The sequence below is a fragment of the Mytilus galloprovincialis genome, chromosome 1, assembly GCF_965363235.1.
Source record: "Mytilus galloprovincialis chromosome 1, xbMytGall1.hap1.1, whole genome shotgun sequence".
Taxonomy (NCBI): domain Eukaryota; kingdom Metazoa; phylum Mollusca; class Bivalvia; order Mytilida; family Mytilidae; genus Mytilus; species Mytilus galloprovincialis.
Window position 1 is genome coordinate 59,763,532 of NC_134838.1, and position 18,450 is coordinate 59,781,981.

The 18,450-nt window shown below is 31.5% G+C and overlaps 1 long non-coding RNA gene across 1 annotated transcript in view; it reads right to left on the minus strand.

Moving 5' to 3' along the window:
- LOC143083255 (uncharacterized) overlaps positions 1-10,864 on the minus strand; it is a 39,423-nt gene extending 28,559 nt beyond the window's left edge. Inside the window, exon 1 of the long non-coding RNA XR_012980612.1 lies at positions 10,616-10,864. This is a non-coding gene — a long non-coding RNA (uncharacterized LOC143083255). The remainder of the gene's footprint in view (positions 1-10,615) is intronic.
- Positions 10,865-18,450: the final 7,586 nt, after the last annotated feature.

Consider the following 18,450-nt stretch of genomic DNA (forward strand, 5'->3'; position numbering starts at 1 on the left):
TAGCCGATCCATCATCCAAGATGGCCGTTAGCGGGGGACTTAGTTTAACATAGGACGCTACGGGAAATGCATGCAAATGACTTCTTTTAGAGAACCACTGAATGGAATGAAACCAAACATAGTATGAATGTTCCTTATGAGGTGCTGACTAAGTGTTGTTAATTCGGAGGCGATCAATCATCCAAGATGGCCGCCAACGGATGACTTAGTTTAACATAGGACCCTATGAAAAATGCATACAAATGACTTCTTTTAGAGAACAACTGTTTGGAATTAAACCGAACATAGCATGAATGTTCCTTTTGAGGTACTGACCAGGTGTTGTTACTTTTTAGCCGATCCATTACCCAAGATGGCCGCCAACGGGGGACTTAGTTCTACATAGGACCCTATGGGAAATGCATACAAATGACTTCTTTTAGAGAACCACTTAATGGAATGAAACCAAACATAGCATGAATGTTCCTTTTAAGGTACAGACCAAGTGTTGTTACTTTGCAGCTGATCCATCATTCAAGATGGCCAACAACGGGGGACTTAGTTTAACATAGGACCCTATGGAAAATGCATACCAATGACTTCTTTTAGAGGACCACTGAATGGAATTTTTACAAAACATAGCATAAATGTTCCTTATGAGGTGCTTAACAAGTTTTGTTTCTTTGAAGCCAATCCATTATCTAAGATTGCCGCCAGCGGGGGACTTAGTTTAGCATAGGAACCTATTTGAAATGCATACAAATGACTTCTTTTAGAGGACCATTGAATGGAATGAAACCAATCATAGCATGAATGTTCCTTATGAGGTGCTGACCAAGTGTTGTTACTTTGTAGCGGATCCATCATCCAAGATGGCCGCTAAGGGGGGACTAAGTTTTACAAAGGACCCTTTGGGAATGTCATTCAAATGACTTCTTTTAGAGAACCACTGAATGGAATAAAACTAAACATAGCATGAATGTTCCTTATGAGGTGCTGACCAAGTTTTTTTTACTTTGTAGCCGATCAATCATCCAAGATGGCTGCCAGCGGGGGACTTAGTTTAACATAGGACCCTACAGGAAATGCATACAAATGACTTCTTTTAGAGAACCACTGAATGGAATGAAACCAATCATAGCATGAATGTTCCTTATGAGGTGCTGACCAAGTGTTGTTACTTTGCAGCCGATTCATCATCCTAGATGGCCGCCAACGGGGGACTTAGTTCTACATAGGAACCTATGGAAATTACATACACATTTCTTCTTTTAGGGAACCACTGTATTGAATTATTTCAAACATGTTTGTTTCTTTCCTTTTGAGGTGCTGGCCAAGTGTTGTTACTTTGTAGCCAAATTTCATCTGTTTTATATAATTTTAAAAACCCAAGAAAAGTCAGGTGAGCGATACAGGCTCTTGAGAGCCTCTACTTATTTATTTTTATACTTTTTTAAACAACATTCTTTTAAGATTTTATTTTTTTGCTCAAAACATAATTTTTTTATATGCTTTTAATTGCATAAACATGTTTTTTTCTTTTTTGATGATAATTTTATGAATTTTACTGTGAAGCTATATTGATATGTACATAGCATGTGTTAAGTGTCCCATAAGTCAAATTTATGACTGGGTATTGATTGTTTTATTGAATACTGTGATATGTAAATATTTGTAAATCAATATGTGACACTAAAGTAAAGTAAATATAACTTTTTAATTAATTTCTTAATTTATTTATTCATTGTCAATATACCATGTCTGGAATATTTTTATCATATCATATTTAACAAATATATAACGTTAAATGGTCACTAGCTGTCAAATCCATGTTCACCTATTTGATTCAAATTGGTTTTAAACATACTGAAACGTATGAATTAGTTATAAAAGTATAAAAAAAAACCAATTGACAAGTATTGGCTTGATAAAATGTGTCAGCATTTCGCGTGTGTTTTAGTATAAACGCGATCTAATTTATAATCGAGGTTTTCTCTGAAAACTGCTGATGGTCAAATAACCCAAAATAAACATAAATATAGATACGAATAGTTAGCAACGAATTTGTAAAATTGAACTATTCTAGGTCTGTTTAATTTCATATTATATGCTACATTTATTTGTAAATCATTGTTGATACCTATATAAGAATGAGTTTTGTGCATCGAATCAGTCAATTAAATGGTTTATCCTTGTTTCACTCTCGATGTTGACATTCATTTTCTTTTAATAACTGAACACGCCTACTTCATCCTTTACCCAACACTAGCTAAGAGGTTAGTTTGAAGGTCACATTAATACGGACTTGCAAGTGGATCATTCATTAGCGATGCATGCTAATTTTGACAAAAATTGAAACAAACTGGCTGCCTCAAGCGAATTTTTATTTCATTATTTTAAATTTTTTTAAGATTAAACAACAAACATTATATTTTTTTCATATAATTGTTAATGCTCCTTTAAGCATGTCAAGATATTATGAACGATGGATACACATGCAGTTTGATACCAAAACAATTTTATTTTTGATGATTTTGTTTTAATTAGTTATCAAAGGTACCAGGATTATTATTCAATACGCCAGACGCGCGTTTCGTCTACATAAGACTCATCAGTGACCCTCAGATAAAAATAGTTATAAAGTCAAACAAGTACAAAGTTGAAGAGCATTCATGACCCAAAAATTCCAAAAAGTTGTGCCAAATACGGTTAAGGTAATCTATTCCTGGGATAAGAACATCCTTAGTTTTTCGAAAAATTCAAAGTTTTATAACCGGAAATTCATAAAAATGACCATATAATTGATATTTATGTCAACACCGAAGTGCTGACTACTGGGCTGGGGATACCATCGGGGACAAAACCATCAGCAGTGGCATCGACCCACTGGTGTAAATAGTTATCAAAGTTATCAGGATAATTATTTAATACCCAAACAAGTACAAAGATGAACAGCATTGAGGACCCAAGATTCCTAAAAAAAAATGTGCCAAATACGGCTTAGGTAATGTATTCCTGGGATAAAAAAAATCCTTAACTTTTCGAAAAATTCAATGTTTTGTAACAGGAAATTTCTCAAAATGACCATATAATAGATATTCATGTCAACACCGAAGTGCTGAATAATACTTGATACTTTTAAAACCTGTTTTGTGTGGACGAAATTTACTTCTGTCTCAAGTAAAGCTTACTGTTATAGAAATAGAGTTTCTCTCATTTTAAAAGTCATTGGCTAAAATACGATTTAGACTGACCATATGTGTAGTAAATGAATATCAGCATTTTAGCTATATACAAATGTATGTATATGTCGTGTACAAATTGCAATTTTGTGCATGTTATTAATGCAAAATGCAAGTTATAATATGTACAAAAGTAACTCGTACGTGTAATAACATGTACAAAGTACTGCTTAAAAAGTTGTTGTGACTTGTACAAAATTTTAAAATAAATCTAAGTATAGCAGAAAGTAAAATAACAAAAATACCGAACTCTTCACAAAATTCAAAACGGAAAGTACCTCATCAAACAGCAATACCAAAAGCTCAAATATATCAAAGGAATTAATAACAACTGTCCTATTCCTGGCATTTGAAATTTTTGAACGATAAAGAACAATAATCAAAAGCTCAGAACGGTTTTTTTCTTTAGAACATAGTGGTCACTAAATTTCAGATATGTTTTATTACTGCACGGTTTATATTGTCATAATGCGTTCTCATTTCATTGTATGTGATATGCAGTCCAACATGGGATACATCAATGTGACCCTTTTAAATAAAATCATAAATTTCATAAATGGGAACAAGAAAAATAACTCAGGTTCGTCTGACATTTTTAAGAAAATGTTTCAATATTTTGAATTATACCCCCAACCCCCACAGTACATTGACTTAGTTGATTTTCATTGAAAAAGGGATCAAATATGTAAAGTTTGAAATTTATATCTAATTAAATATTAAATTAAATCCTTTCTCAAAAATTGTTACAGTTATAACCTTTATTCCTTAGTATCATTCAATAGGTTATTTTGAAATTTAATATAATCAGATGTAATTATGATTACTTGCCGAAGTAAACATTGATTTAATAAGTTACTTTGAGAAATTTTGTAATCATTAGTTCAATTTAATTGTACCAGTGAAAAACGATTGTAATTTTATCAATAACATTGCAAGTAGTCGCATCCATCCTTTTTGAAACAACAACAGAAAACAAGGAACAAATGAGGTCGTTTTGTAACGGAGAAACAGGAGATTCCAGAAAAAATATAAAAAAAACCAAATGTACTGAGTATGAAATGGTTACACGAATCACGGCCACTGGAAGGGGGTCGCGAAATGGGATTGTGAGTTATGATGCAGATTTTAAAACAACTCCATTCATTCATTCATTAAAGGCTTGTGAAAATAACGACTATTTTTACACATATGTAATTATTGACATCTCTTTTGATAAATAAGGATAAACCAACATATATACGCATATACATGTACAGATTTCTAATTGAGAGATAAATATTTTTGACTTATCACCTTGGCGAAATTGCAGCTCATTGATATATTTATCATATAAACAATCACTATTCCAGTTGCATGTCTGTATATACCTTGAAAGAGGGACAAAAGATACCAGAGGGACAGTCAAACTATGTATGAAGACATCCCAGAGAGTTCGGACTATTTCCTCTTTTTGTAACGGATGGGGTTAAATTTATTTTCAACTAATTAACTTCATACATGCATTTAATTTTTTGAAAACAAAAATACTTGACGTTACAGAAAAATCGAAGGCAGTACTTAAGGATGTACTTAGGTAAAATTTTGGAATCCGTGTAATATGTTCGGACTCCTTGGTGTTTTTCCATACAATACAAGGTAAAATATTTTACCCCATAACACCCATTTTTTTTTTTATATAATACTTAATAGCTCTTGAAAGGTCATTTACCAAAATTTTAGAAGATTCTTGATTTTCTTTCTTTTTGTTTGGAGCTAGACCCAAATAATACCAATGCAAATATAAGGTAAAAGTCCGAGTCAGCCTTTTCCCGCCATATTTTGATCTCAAATATCTCGAAAAGGAGTTCCATGACCTATCAATATGTTTAGCTTATTTTTTTTTTTATCCTAAACGAATGCTCTACCGGCTTATAGTATCAATTTTAAATTCTGGATTTATTGATGTTCACCTAAGTACATCCTTAAACAAATATCTTTATAAACATTACTTACAATTTAAATGTATATTGAAAATAAGGCTCTTTTAATTTTCAGGTATATACACTAAGTTTCTTCTGTAACTTTTATTTCAAATTTATGTAAACTCTTGTGTATATATAAGGGTCTGGTCGGGGGTTCCTTTATTTCTGTTTTCTTTCATTTGTAGGTCATTTTTTCACTATTCATTATTATAAAATTGCGAATGAAAATGGCAAGGTTGTCAAAAAGAGAACAATCCGACGAAATAGCAGAAAACAGCCGAAGGCCAATAATAGGTCTCCAACACAGCGTAAAAATCTAGCAACCGGAGACGACCTTCAGCTGGCTCCTAAACAAAAATGTATCCCACTTCAGAGAAAATAGACGTCAAACTAAACGTCCAAAAATATAAATGAACTAAAATTTGAAAAAATATACAAGACTCGCATAGAGCATAGGCTCCTGACTTGGGACAGGCGCAAACATACGGCAGATTAAACATATTTTATCAGGTCTTTTCCCTCCTCCTGTACCTGTAGCCAATGTTGAATAAACAAACACACATCAATACGCACAGTAAAACTCAGTTTAATAGAAGTCCGATCCCGATGTCAGAATAAGAAACAAAAGCAACTAAGCAAAATAAAAATGACATACTAGTTGCTAGTCGAATAAAAAATTCCTTAAATTTTGCCAATATTGAATTTTTTTAATTAAAATTTAAATGCTTTATATATAAATCTGGATCATCAAATAAATATTTTTATTTTGTATGAACATTAATCGGTAACCTTGATAACATATTTGACTACAATGTACAATTATTTTTTTCTTGAAAAATATATTATTTGAAGGATTCTTTGTTTCATTTTAATATGCTATGCAATAACTTATTTTTGACTTTTTATCTGATTTATTTTGTATCTTTCTGTTTGATTTTCTATACATATTTCTTGACATGAAGCCAGTATATAAACTCATCATAGATACCAGGATAACATTTTGTATTTACGCCAGACGCGCGTTTAAAATGGAAACTTTAAATAAGCCCTATTGACAGATAGTATTAATGCACATTTATAATCACTACTTGATTTTTAGAACAAATTTTGTTTAACATTGAAATGAAAAAAAAATAAATATAGCAGTACGTCTTTTGTAAACCACAGAAGGAAAAAAGATTTCATTAACTGAATTGTAGCTCTTTTCTGTTATAAAATATAACTGCCTATGGCATACTCATAATGAAACAGATTAAAGTATTAATACAGAATGATAAGATTAATATCACATGTACAAAAATACTCCAAAAAAAATATTGATGCAGATGAATTCTAACCTTTTTAAATGAAGAGGTATTCATAGATTCTAGTTCAATCTTTAAACAAAACTTATTCTTATGTAGGTTCTTACAAAGTGACAAGAATAATTACCTATCCAGGTAAAATTTTGATGCAGGATGTCATTAACCATTATTTAATTAATAGATAAAATCGGTTTATCTTTCCGGGTAAACCAATTAGATTGACCACCGATCAATGGTTTACGATCCTTATAAATGGTAAAAATCACGGGTGTTATGACCATAAAAAAAAGTAAAATCACAAAAATACTGAACTCCGAGAAAAATTCAATCGGAAGGTCCCTAATCACATGGCAAAATCAAATGACAAAACATATAAAACGAATGGACAACAACTGTCATATTCCTGACTTGGTACAGGCATTTTAAAATGTAGAAAATGGTGGATTGAACCTGGTTTTATAGCGCTTAACCTCTCACTTTTACAACAGTCTCATTAAATTCCGTTATATTTACAACGATGCGTAAACAAAACAGACATAATAATAAATAAAATAGTCAAAATATGGGTACATCAATCATCACTGTGTTACAATCTTAAAACAAACAATTTTACAAAAAAGCACACAAATGGTGATCGGTGGAACTTGAACATAGCAGATGGTCAAACATTTTCAGAATATGTCAAAGGTTGTACAGTAGCTAACATTGCTTCCCGTAGGTTGGTTTGATAGAGGGTTGAGCTTTTTCAACCTTCCGTTACCGATAGTATAAATTACTTATTACGGTTGATTAGATAAAATATTCATATATCTTATTACTTTATTATAAAATGAAAGTAGATTTCTAGAAAACCTCTCTCATAGTATAGTAACGATAGAAGGTTGACTAAATGGAACGACGGTTGAAGGGATTTTCCCGGAAGTCGAAGGTTGACTTGTGCAAAAAAAAAACTATAGTCATGTGTTAGAAGGTTTTGTTTTTCTTAAAACAATTGTAACCTGCGTACCAGACTTGGTTTTTACAATATAACAGGTTGATTATTGATGACTGCTTTTGCAGACGATAAGAAGACAGCTGAAGTTCGTTTTGTCAACCCTCTATTTATAACTTTTGGGTCAATAGATCAACCAATCAAAACGTTTGTTATATAAGCAAGTTATTACGTGTAAAAAACCGTTAATATGGCTGCTCGAGTAAATAAACCTCAAACAGTTAAACCAGAATGTGGAGTTTTACTTCACCAAAGCCCTCAGTTCCAATGATAACAGGCCATAACGTTTTTTGTTTCATTCAAAAATTGGTGCTGATATAAAACTGTTATTACATACATAAGTTTATCACAATTATGAAAGTATGGTTTTTTTTTTTAACATTTTTTCTCTTTTTAGGAGGGGGAGGAGGGTGTAGATAAATGGCAATGAGATATGTTTCGAATTACTAGATATCTCATAGTCTATTTACACCTTTCTTTGCAAACAAAATAAAGTTTCAATAAAAGTAAACTTTAATATTCAATGGAAAATAAGGTTTACCCAGGAACTGTTGGCCCAATACATTTTACATTAGTTGGTGACAAATAAATAAAACAATGTAGTCGCTTTGCAGGTAACATGAGGCAATTGACATATACAGTTTGGTTTTTACAGATTATAATATTCATAGTAAAACAGCTGGCGATGACGGTGTCTTATTTTTATTTTATTCTTTATACTCTGCATTTATGGTGCATTTTATCTGATATTCTGTTATTAGGGCAAACTTTTTTTTCCTGGGTTTGAGATATCAGCAATAACATTAATATGTTCAAATGTTCAATAATATTTCAAAGTTAAAACAAATAAGGTGATTTTCTCCTTTTTTGTCACCATGGCAAACGTATTTCAATTTTAAAATTTTTTTTTTATCATTTATATGCACAAAAAGGCATTTTCCATTCAGAAATTAGTTTGATGGGTTTACAAGCATGTGACACTCTTCTAAAAACAATTCTGTCGTAAAAAAATCTTATTTCAGCGTACATGTTGTATGAGGTGTCAGTTTTTCAATATTTACAATTATAACCTATTTTGTAAGGTTTCCCAATTTTTATGTCAATATTTCAACTCTACAATGTAGATAAATATAAACCAAAAATACTTTTGGTCTAACCATTCTACAATTTGTTTTATGGTCATCTCAAAAACACATTATTTCAGTATTTTATGGGATTGGTAAATCTTCAAACATTAGATTGGAGAAAAAACCTGTCCGCAGTTTTTTTCTTTTTGGAATATAATAATTAAATAATGTAATAAATTGCAGGTAAACCAAAATGATGTTTGAATTTTTTTTTTAATAAATGCTCATGAAAATACCTAATTCTTAAGGTTAAGAACGTGTTATTTCCCCGCAAAAAAAAAACCCCAAAAAATACCAAACCCGTTACCATAGCAATAACAAAATATATTACATTTTTATCTTTATATATGACAATAGTTATCATAAAACAATATTATTGAACAAATCCCCAACAATGCGTGTTAATCCTCTTTTTACCTGAACCACTGAAGGTTCACGCATATAAATAAGTTAGAAATATAGTCTTTGGAGGAATATTCGAAAGCTAAATTATTCTTCATTCGTAACAATTATTCCTCTTATCTGTATAAGCCTCCCGCTTTTAAAAGCACCATATCTAGAGATGTTTAAAACGTGGCAATAAAAGAACTTTAACAAATCACTTATTCCAATACCTGATATATGATGACAAACTAAATGTATCTATAATAGATCACTTTCAAACATGCGTGTTTCTATTTAAAAGCTACATTTATGCATCACAAGTGTTTTCTTGAGCAAAGTTGATAGTCTCACTGTTTGATATAAAACGAGTGAAAGTTAAATGGTAAAGATTTAACGGCCTATGGTATCGAACATCTGTGCTTAGATATTCAAAGATATATATTAATGGTGTTGAAGTTTCGGCATAATGAGTTATAGTGGGCTTTGAAATTTGCTGATTTGTTACAACAATTTTATGCACACTTGTGATTTAAACAAAAAAAACGTCCGTTTCAAAAACTGTAAATAAAACAAATAAACTAATGACTGTTCGTTAATATTTCCAGAAAAATACTCATACTTTTAATAATAAAAATATATCATATATTGTTTTAATTAAGGACATGAATTTTATAACTGCATTTTAATCCCCCATGAGGTCTTAAAAATATACGTAATCAATTGATTCTGTCAACATGGTAAAGTTAGAAATAGAGCTTATTTGATCTTACGTTCAGGTATTTGTTTCAGTAGTATATCAATATAAGAATTTACATTGAAAATACATACATACTAAGACCAACGTTCTTTTAAAACAAATTCCTGAATTTATGAAATTCTTATTAAATACTTTAAGTGCTTTAAGATTAAAAAAAAAATTATGAAATGCGGTTCTTTCAATCAAAATACGAAATAAATCTCAATGCATTAAACCGTTTTTGGTTAACTTATGTTTGTTGCCTATCACACAATTTATATTCTTTTTGGACCTCGTGTGTTTAAATTTTATTAATGAAATATTTTTTTATATGTAAAAGTTCAGCCTCCTCAATAATGGGTTTATAATTAGATCAAGAAATCTCTCAATGCGTCTCGTGAGAGAGTTACACTTATTGATGAATGGTCGGTTAGGAACATTCATGTCTCCTAGTTGACAATACTTCTTTAATTATTTTTAGATTAATTTTATTAATTTTTGAAAGAAGGTGCATACGTCTGGGAATCTATTTTTCCCCTTATATTTTATACCACTCTCAACATTCCCAAATTGTCATGTTTTACAATAAAGAGAAAATATCATCCAATTGATGTAAATTTCTGTTGTTTTTACAGTTGTTTTTATCTTCAATGGCCACAAATACGTCAGTTTGCGCTATATGTGATCTCCGGCATACACATCAAAACACTGAGATATAACTTTTAATTCAGTTAAATTAATAATGAGCATTAAAAAGTTCTAAGGTTCACAAATTAACTTTTTTTAAAAAGCAACTTATTCAAACTTTAACCTGTTTGATATGACACAGGATCGAGAAAGAAAAGAATTCGAATATAAGAGTACGCAATTAAGAAATTAAAATCAACTTACCATCGTAGGTCTTTTGTTAAAATTCACAATTCTTGTGGTTTCTGTTGTTTAATAATGTTGACAAAATGGCGTCGTCTGTGATTATTATCTTCGGATTTGTGAGTTTAAGAAAGATAAAAATATAGAGAAAACTCTAAAATGCTCCACTGAAATAGTAAAACTATTATTTTTTCCCCGAATTTTTTTCTTCACTACACTCCAGATCAATGTCCATTTTCTACCTCTTATCAATAGCAGTACTCAATTGTATAAACCTGTTATAATACACTATTATTTTATTTTCGGTCGTCAAATTTTTTTAAATAGGTTATTTAAATATAACTACCTTGAACTTACCTGTGCACCGTATTATCAGGGTTATCTTATTTCAAATATTGATGGTCTATTGCTTTTTCAAAATGTAAACAAGTAATAGTTTAATATGTCTATGTTATATAATTCAAAATGGATTGCAATTGGATAATGCAAAAAGTAAGTGATACATTATTCGATATCTTTATTATCAAATTTAACCTGCAAACGTTTTGCTTAACGCAGCCGTCATTTTGCCAACTTTATATATTTCTTGACTTGAAAATAATGGCGTCTGGGTAGGCGGGAAGATTATTTAGTGAGTACACCACTTTTATTTTACATTTTGTGTATTGATATTGTCCATGTTGTCATATTGCGTTTGAACTATGCAGGTAATTTTGTCTGAATTATAGCTTCCTATTGTCCTCCATTTTAGAAGTTTAATACACATACATTTAGATTTAAATATAGCTGTTTGAATCGGGAAACTCTACACTATTATTTCTAACAAAATGGACGATTTTTCATAATGTGTTTGTTTATCACTACTTGCACGGTATGCTCATGACGTAATCTATGTTTTATCGGTACAGCAAAGAAGTGATGGATTTCTTTACCACAAATTATTTAAAACATTTACCATAGATATAAAATTTGGTTTGGAAGTTAATTTTGTACCTGTTGAAAACCTAACGGGATAGCACATCCTCCATGTCCTTTTCTTTCTTCGTATGACATCTTTACAATAAATATAAAAAAAAGAAGATGTGGTATGATTGCCAATGACAAAACTCTCCAGAAGATCCCAAAATGACACAGAAATTAACAACTATAGGTCACCATATGGCCTTCAACAATGAGCAAACCCCATACCGCATAGTCCGCTATAAAAGGCCCCGAAATGACAATGCAAAACAATTCAAACACGAAAACTAACGGCCTTATTGATGTACAAAAAATAAACGAAAAACAAATTTGTCACAAATAAACAAACGACAACCACTGAATTACAGGTTTCTGACCTTGGACAGGCACCTACATACATAATGTGGCGGGGTTAAACATGTTAGCGGGATCCAACCCTCCCCTAAACTTGGACAGTGGTATAACAGTACACTATAAGATCGAACTATAAAAATCAGTTGAAAAAGGCTTAACTCATCAGATGGACAAAAATACAAGTGGACGTGTCCGTGTACTTGTACATTCCAACAACAAAAAGACATCTATTATAGATATTAATAAATCTATTATATGTTTGATGTGTACGGTATGATATTTAAGTCAATTCGGATCATAGCAGATTGTATTGTTTATTCATACATTTGTGCACATGCATCACTAATTAATATTTCAACTGAACATCAGTAACGTTCTCAATAATTCAGAGTTGAAAAAAATAAAGTCCGTCCGTGAGCTGATATATATATCTAAAAGACAATTTACACATTATCAGAGACATAAGATGCAATCCACTAAAAACAAAAAATGCTCCATTTTGTTTTAAATTTGAATGTATTACCATTGCTGTATATTAATTATTATATATATATATATATCTATTACAGCTCAAAGTGTAGTATTTATGTGCATGATAATGGAAGTTATATATAGTATATATCTCACCGTTGATATTATATTTCATAACCTGCATTCCTTGTGTTTGTCTTGCACTTTTGAAATTACTTTATTTATATATAGTGATTCTAGATAATTTTAAGCATTCCATAGAGAACTGTTTAGCCTATTTCTTTGGCAAGGGGATATACATTTTTGAATAAAACAAAATGCGGAGGTTTTTTTTTGCCACATTGTTGCTCAAAATTTTGATTTTATTACACGAGTGAAATTTAGAAATACCTCACCGATTCAAGTTTGGACGTTAAGTTATAGAACCACTCATTCGGTTCGAAAAGAACATAGAAGAAACGAGGACACGTTTTAAACAAATCATTTTTTAAGTGTAACTGTTATTTCAACATAAAGTGAAACAGTTTTTTTTTTGTTTTTTGTTTTTTTTTCAACTGAAAAATTTCGGACTGTTGAAACTTTAATCAAAGTTCACTTAAAAAAATAGCAGTCAGTATGGTTTAAATTTGTCAAAATAAGCTAAGAAACATTGATGATGAATTATTCACTGGCAAGTGAATAATTCGACCTCATTGAATCCGTATTCATGTGAACTTTAATTTAACCTCTTAGCTAGAGATGGATATAGCATCATTTGTGCGTGTTCAAATATTTAAATGAAAAGAATATGAACATTGAAAGTGAAACAACGGTAAATCAGTTGATTGACTTATTCGATCCACAAGAATCACTCTCAAACAGGTAAAAACGATGAGTAAAATATATTTTTAATCTATAATATGAAATTAAACAGACCTCGAAAGTTCAAATACACGAGTCTGATATCTATTTATATCTATAATTATCTTGATATCGCTTATATGTCCATCGGAGGTGAATTCAAGATTTAATAAGATGACGTCTAGACTAAAAACTTACGCAACGAAGCTAAATTTTATCGAGCCTATGATATTCCCGATCTATTAAACATTTTAGACTTTTTCTAATTTGGATAAATGTGTTACATTGTTATAAATCAAATATAAGAATTTTAGTAAAAACTGTGAACATCAATTTGACAGCTAGAGCCCCTATAAATTAAAGTAAGAAGACATGTTTGCTCTGTTTCTTATATCAAAAGTATGTTATTTATACTATCTTTCAGGAACTAGTGTGCGCTAAAAGGTATATTGAATTTTAAGCACACGTCTGGATATGGTTTAGCTACCTTATTTGAACTTAAATAAGACAAAAAAGTTATGAATGCTGGCATTTGAGAATTTAACATACAAACCTCTGGGACAATACATGATTAGCTTTATAACTTGATTCTTTAGCTTTTAAAAAATATCAAAACAAGTCAAATAAGGTAACGAAACCATATGCATTTTATAAATATTAATTCGTCCATGGTTATGAGGACAATTTCCTTCTTCTTCGATGGCTGTGATATGGATAATACACATGATATATATATATTTTTTAAATATGAAAAAGTCAATAAGCACTCATACTGCATCTTTAAAAGAAGTTTTGAACGTCACTGATAATTAATTGTCCGTCTTTTATTTTCTATGTGATATCATTTTGGAAGGATCATTGTTGTATACTACAATTAATTGCATAAATAAATGAATTTGATGGCCTGTGTGCTTCTTTTTCGTTGTAACATATTCTTTTAATTTCCTTCTTCACAGCATGCTTGATTTTAGTTAATACATCACTTTTGTCTTCCACCTTATTATCTTCTTTCTAATTCAACAGACATCATGATATTAGCTGTATGTGAACCGAGTCTCTTTTTGTGTAGGTTTATGATTCTTTCATATGTGTAGGTTACACATAAAAAGATCGATGCAATTATTGTCTGTTTATTTTAAGATAACTTACATCTAGGTTTCATGTTTCAAATGATACACTTGCCTGCCAAATAGTGAATTTTGTCACTGTAGATTAAGTCATAGTTGACATACACCCTGTTTCCGCTTCCAAGTGTCCCCGCATCCAAATCATGATAGTCTTGTTGCATCATCTTGATGGTTTGTAAATTTGATAACCTTGTTCAATGAAAATAGTACTAATTAGTTCAGATACTTAAGTTTTCTGTAAACTGATCAATACAAAACGATAACATGCTGTAACAATGCTATATACGAGCGTCCGGGATTTGATAACATTCTATAAGTGATGACATCTAGGGTTCTCAAATATAATTTATAAATGATAAAGAATGCACATGTAAAGAGTTTCATTGATATACATGATATAGTTTATACAACCCTTGCTAAATTTTACAATACCTTTTTACTAACCTTTTTACTAACCTTTAAACAGGTTTAACTTATAGTCCACTAATTTATGAACATCCCGTTTAATATGCGCAGTTGAGGCCTAAGAACTTCAAAATACTGATTTGCCATAAGCGACAAAGTTTGTAGTTCGATCAGAATGGTCTTGCATGTGGCAATAGTTAGTACCATGTACCATGCACTGGCATTCACTCTTAGAAATATTCAAGCCTTACAAAACTATCTGCTCCATTCATAGTTTTGTGTTGTATAACGCTCATAACAACTCCACCTTTCTTTGAGATCTGATTGATTCAGTGTATAGCAACACCTACTCAGTATTATCATCATATAAAAAAAAGAAGATGTGGTATGATTGCCAATGAGAAAACTATCCTCAAGAGACTAAAATGACACAGAAATAAACAAATTAAGGTCACCGTACGGCCTTCAACAATGAGATAACCAATACCGCATAGTCAGCTATAAAAGGCCACGAAATAACAATGTAAAACAATTCAAACGAGAAAATTAACGGCCTGATTTATGTACAAAAAATGAACGAAAAACAAATATTTAACACATAAACAAACAACAATCACTGAACTACAGGCTCCTGACTTGGGATAGACACATATATACAAAATATGACGGGTTAAAATGTACTTCGAAGATTACAAAACTGATTCAAGCATATCATCTGGAATTTATCCAGTATCATCATCATCAAAAGGTTCAGACAACAATACGAATAGCCAGCAACAATCCAATAAAAAGTCACAGTAGCAACTAAGAGTTCTGCTAATCAACTTTCAAATCATTAAGAAACAACAAAAAAACAATATCTCCAGGTTATGCTGAAGTCCACATGCCCAGAAATCATCTCATGGACAGACACTTGTTGAGGATCAACCCAAATGAAATATTCCCTCCAAAACGTGTTATAATGTCACACGAAGGGACCGTCAAACTGACGCTCATGGTGGAGACCTCATAACAAAGACATTATGTGGACTTAACCATCTTAAGTCGGAGAAAGACGCTGAACTTATATCTGCTAGCATCAACATCAACCAGAAAAAGAAAGCCATAACAACTTGCCTATATAGAACACACAAATAGACTTGTTCAACAACAGCAAACAACACGATACAGGCTAACTCTGATTTACGCAAAAAAATCACAAAAGTATTATTTTCATTCTTCTTGGATATTTCAACTTACCAAACACAAGGTACTCAAACATCACGAGTTGTTATTAATGCATTTTCCAAATGCCAGCACACAAGGAAGAAAACACCTTCTTTACTTATCAAACAATTCAAGTCTGTGTACTGCCAAGATGGCACTAGTATGTTACCTGACATGGGTACTAGTTTACATCCCATTATGGACAATATCATTATTCATGGGAGATGCCATTTTTAATAGCATCAACCAACACGTACTTGTCAAGAACACATTAACGAAATATTTCATTCATGCTTGAACTCAAATCTAAGTGTAGTGTAAGAATATAGATGAATTATATCATGGTCAAGCAGTGTTTAAACACGTAACAAGAAGATATACAAATCCTGAAAGCACAGCTACAGTCGTAGGAGTCTAGACAGACACGCAGTGTGTACATGGAAGATGTCGTCAGTACAGACTTTGAGAAAACCCTCCAACAGATTCAGGTCATACGCAGAAGGCGGTAAACAAGATGCATCAAAGATTGTGACCGACCTTGAAGTAAAAGGGAGCTTTCACTACCCTGACACAGATACTTAGGCTTCCATACTGAACTAACTGTTTCAGTCAGTTTTCACCAAAGATGGCACCAGCACGTTACCTGATATATGTACTAGTTTATAGACAATATCATCACAATGAAAGAGGTGATTACCATCGAAAAGGGACTCCGATCATTCAAAGCACCAACCCAGAAATATCATTAAAAAGACACACAAATACAAGAGCATTATCTTAACCGAATGTTTCCGGGAACAAATTAATATACCAGATGTATGGCGTAAAGCGAACATCGTGTGAATTTAAAAAAAAAGGAGAGAAAGACCAACTCTGAAATTACAGGACCGTATCATTGACGTCGATATCATTCAAAGTTTCAGAACACGTCTTACACAGCACATTAATGGATAATTTTGATCGACACCACATCCTAGGTAACGAGCAACATGGCTTTGGAAGTTGTCGATCATGTGAAACATGGAACAGGGGCTCCAGATAGACGATAGACATCATTCTAGTAAGTTTTTCAAAGGCCCTCGACAAAGTAACCCACCAACGCTTTCTCTATGAGATGGCACATTATTGGTTAAAAGAAACAACATTGCGCTAATTATAGGTCTTCCCTAGAAGGACACACTTCTAGATTTTTATATGTTCTATTTTGAATTCCACAAGGTTCTCTGCTGTTCCTTTCTTTCATCAACGACATGCCAGATTGTACATCTTCAGATGTTAGATTGTTTGCAAATGATAGTCTGTTCTACAAGAAAATTAGAAATCCAGAATATACAGCAACTCTCAAAAGAAACGACCTTGTAAGAATAAGTGCACTGATGGCAAAGGTGTTTTCATGCAGAAAATCGCACTGTCATGAGGATTTCCAACAGTTTCAAACTCTACAAATCTAGTTTTCCTTGCATGGACAGAAACAAGAAGCGGTTGATAGCAAAAAATAGCACAGAGTCAATACCAACAGTGGAATTAACACATTTGCAAAGCCACTGGAAAAGTGACCAGGACCCACGGATTTGTCCGAAGTAATCCTAACAGTTGCAAGCCATCTGATAAAAGAAGTTTGATATGCCATTCTTAAACTAGTTTTCTTAAATTAAAATTGTTTTGATTAATAGATAATGATATCAATTTAACCTTGTTTAATTAATATTGACGATACATTTTTATAATAATATTTTTTTGTTTAAGGGCCAGTTGATGTTCGCCTCCGGGTGTGGAATTGTCTTACTGTGTTGGACACCCTTTTGTGGCATTTAGGGGTTTTCTGCTCTTTGGTCAGGTGTTGTGTTTTTTTACACTTCCGTCGTTTCCATTCTCAATTTCACTAATTTTATGACGTTAAGTTTATAATACTTGTACAATGAGTTCTATTTTTATCACTTTTTATGATATCTTGGCCATTAATACATTGTGTCAGTGATATATTTATCATCCGTTGTCAATTTATTTGAAAATATTTTAAGAAGTGCAATCAATTCAAAATGGCGGATATGCATGACAAACATGAATTTTTCTACTAGTATTTGTCATTACTTTTACCTTATTATGATTTATAAGAATCACCCGCTACATGTAAAACAGGAATATTCCATTAAAATAACAATGTGATAAAAAAAAATTTCTGCACAGGTTTTAAGCAACCATAGCGGGACTGATTTTATCTCTTGTATTTATTTTGTAACTTTTTTGGAAATATAAGAAGAAGTATGTTTAACTAGAATTTATGTTTATTTGATATAAAATCTAGATTATTTACCTTTGATTTTTACTAAGACTGTGAGACATTTTGTTATTTAGAAATTGTTAGTTTCTACTCAGGTTGAGCGAATATTTAGTATGTACATGTTATTGTAAAATAAAGTAGCTGTTCATACCCTAAACAAGTTTTGTTTTTCGTTCCGAAAAACACTACAAACACAACCAATATCATGAAAA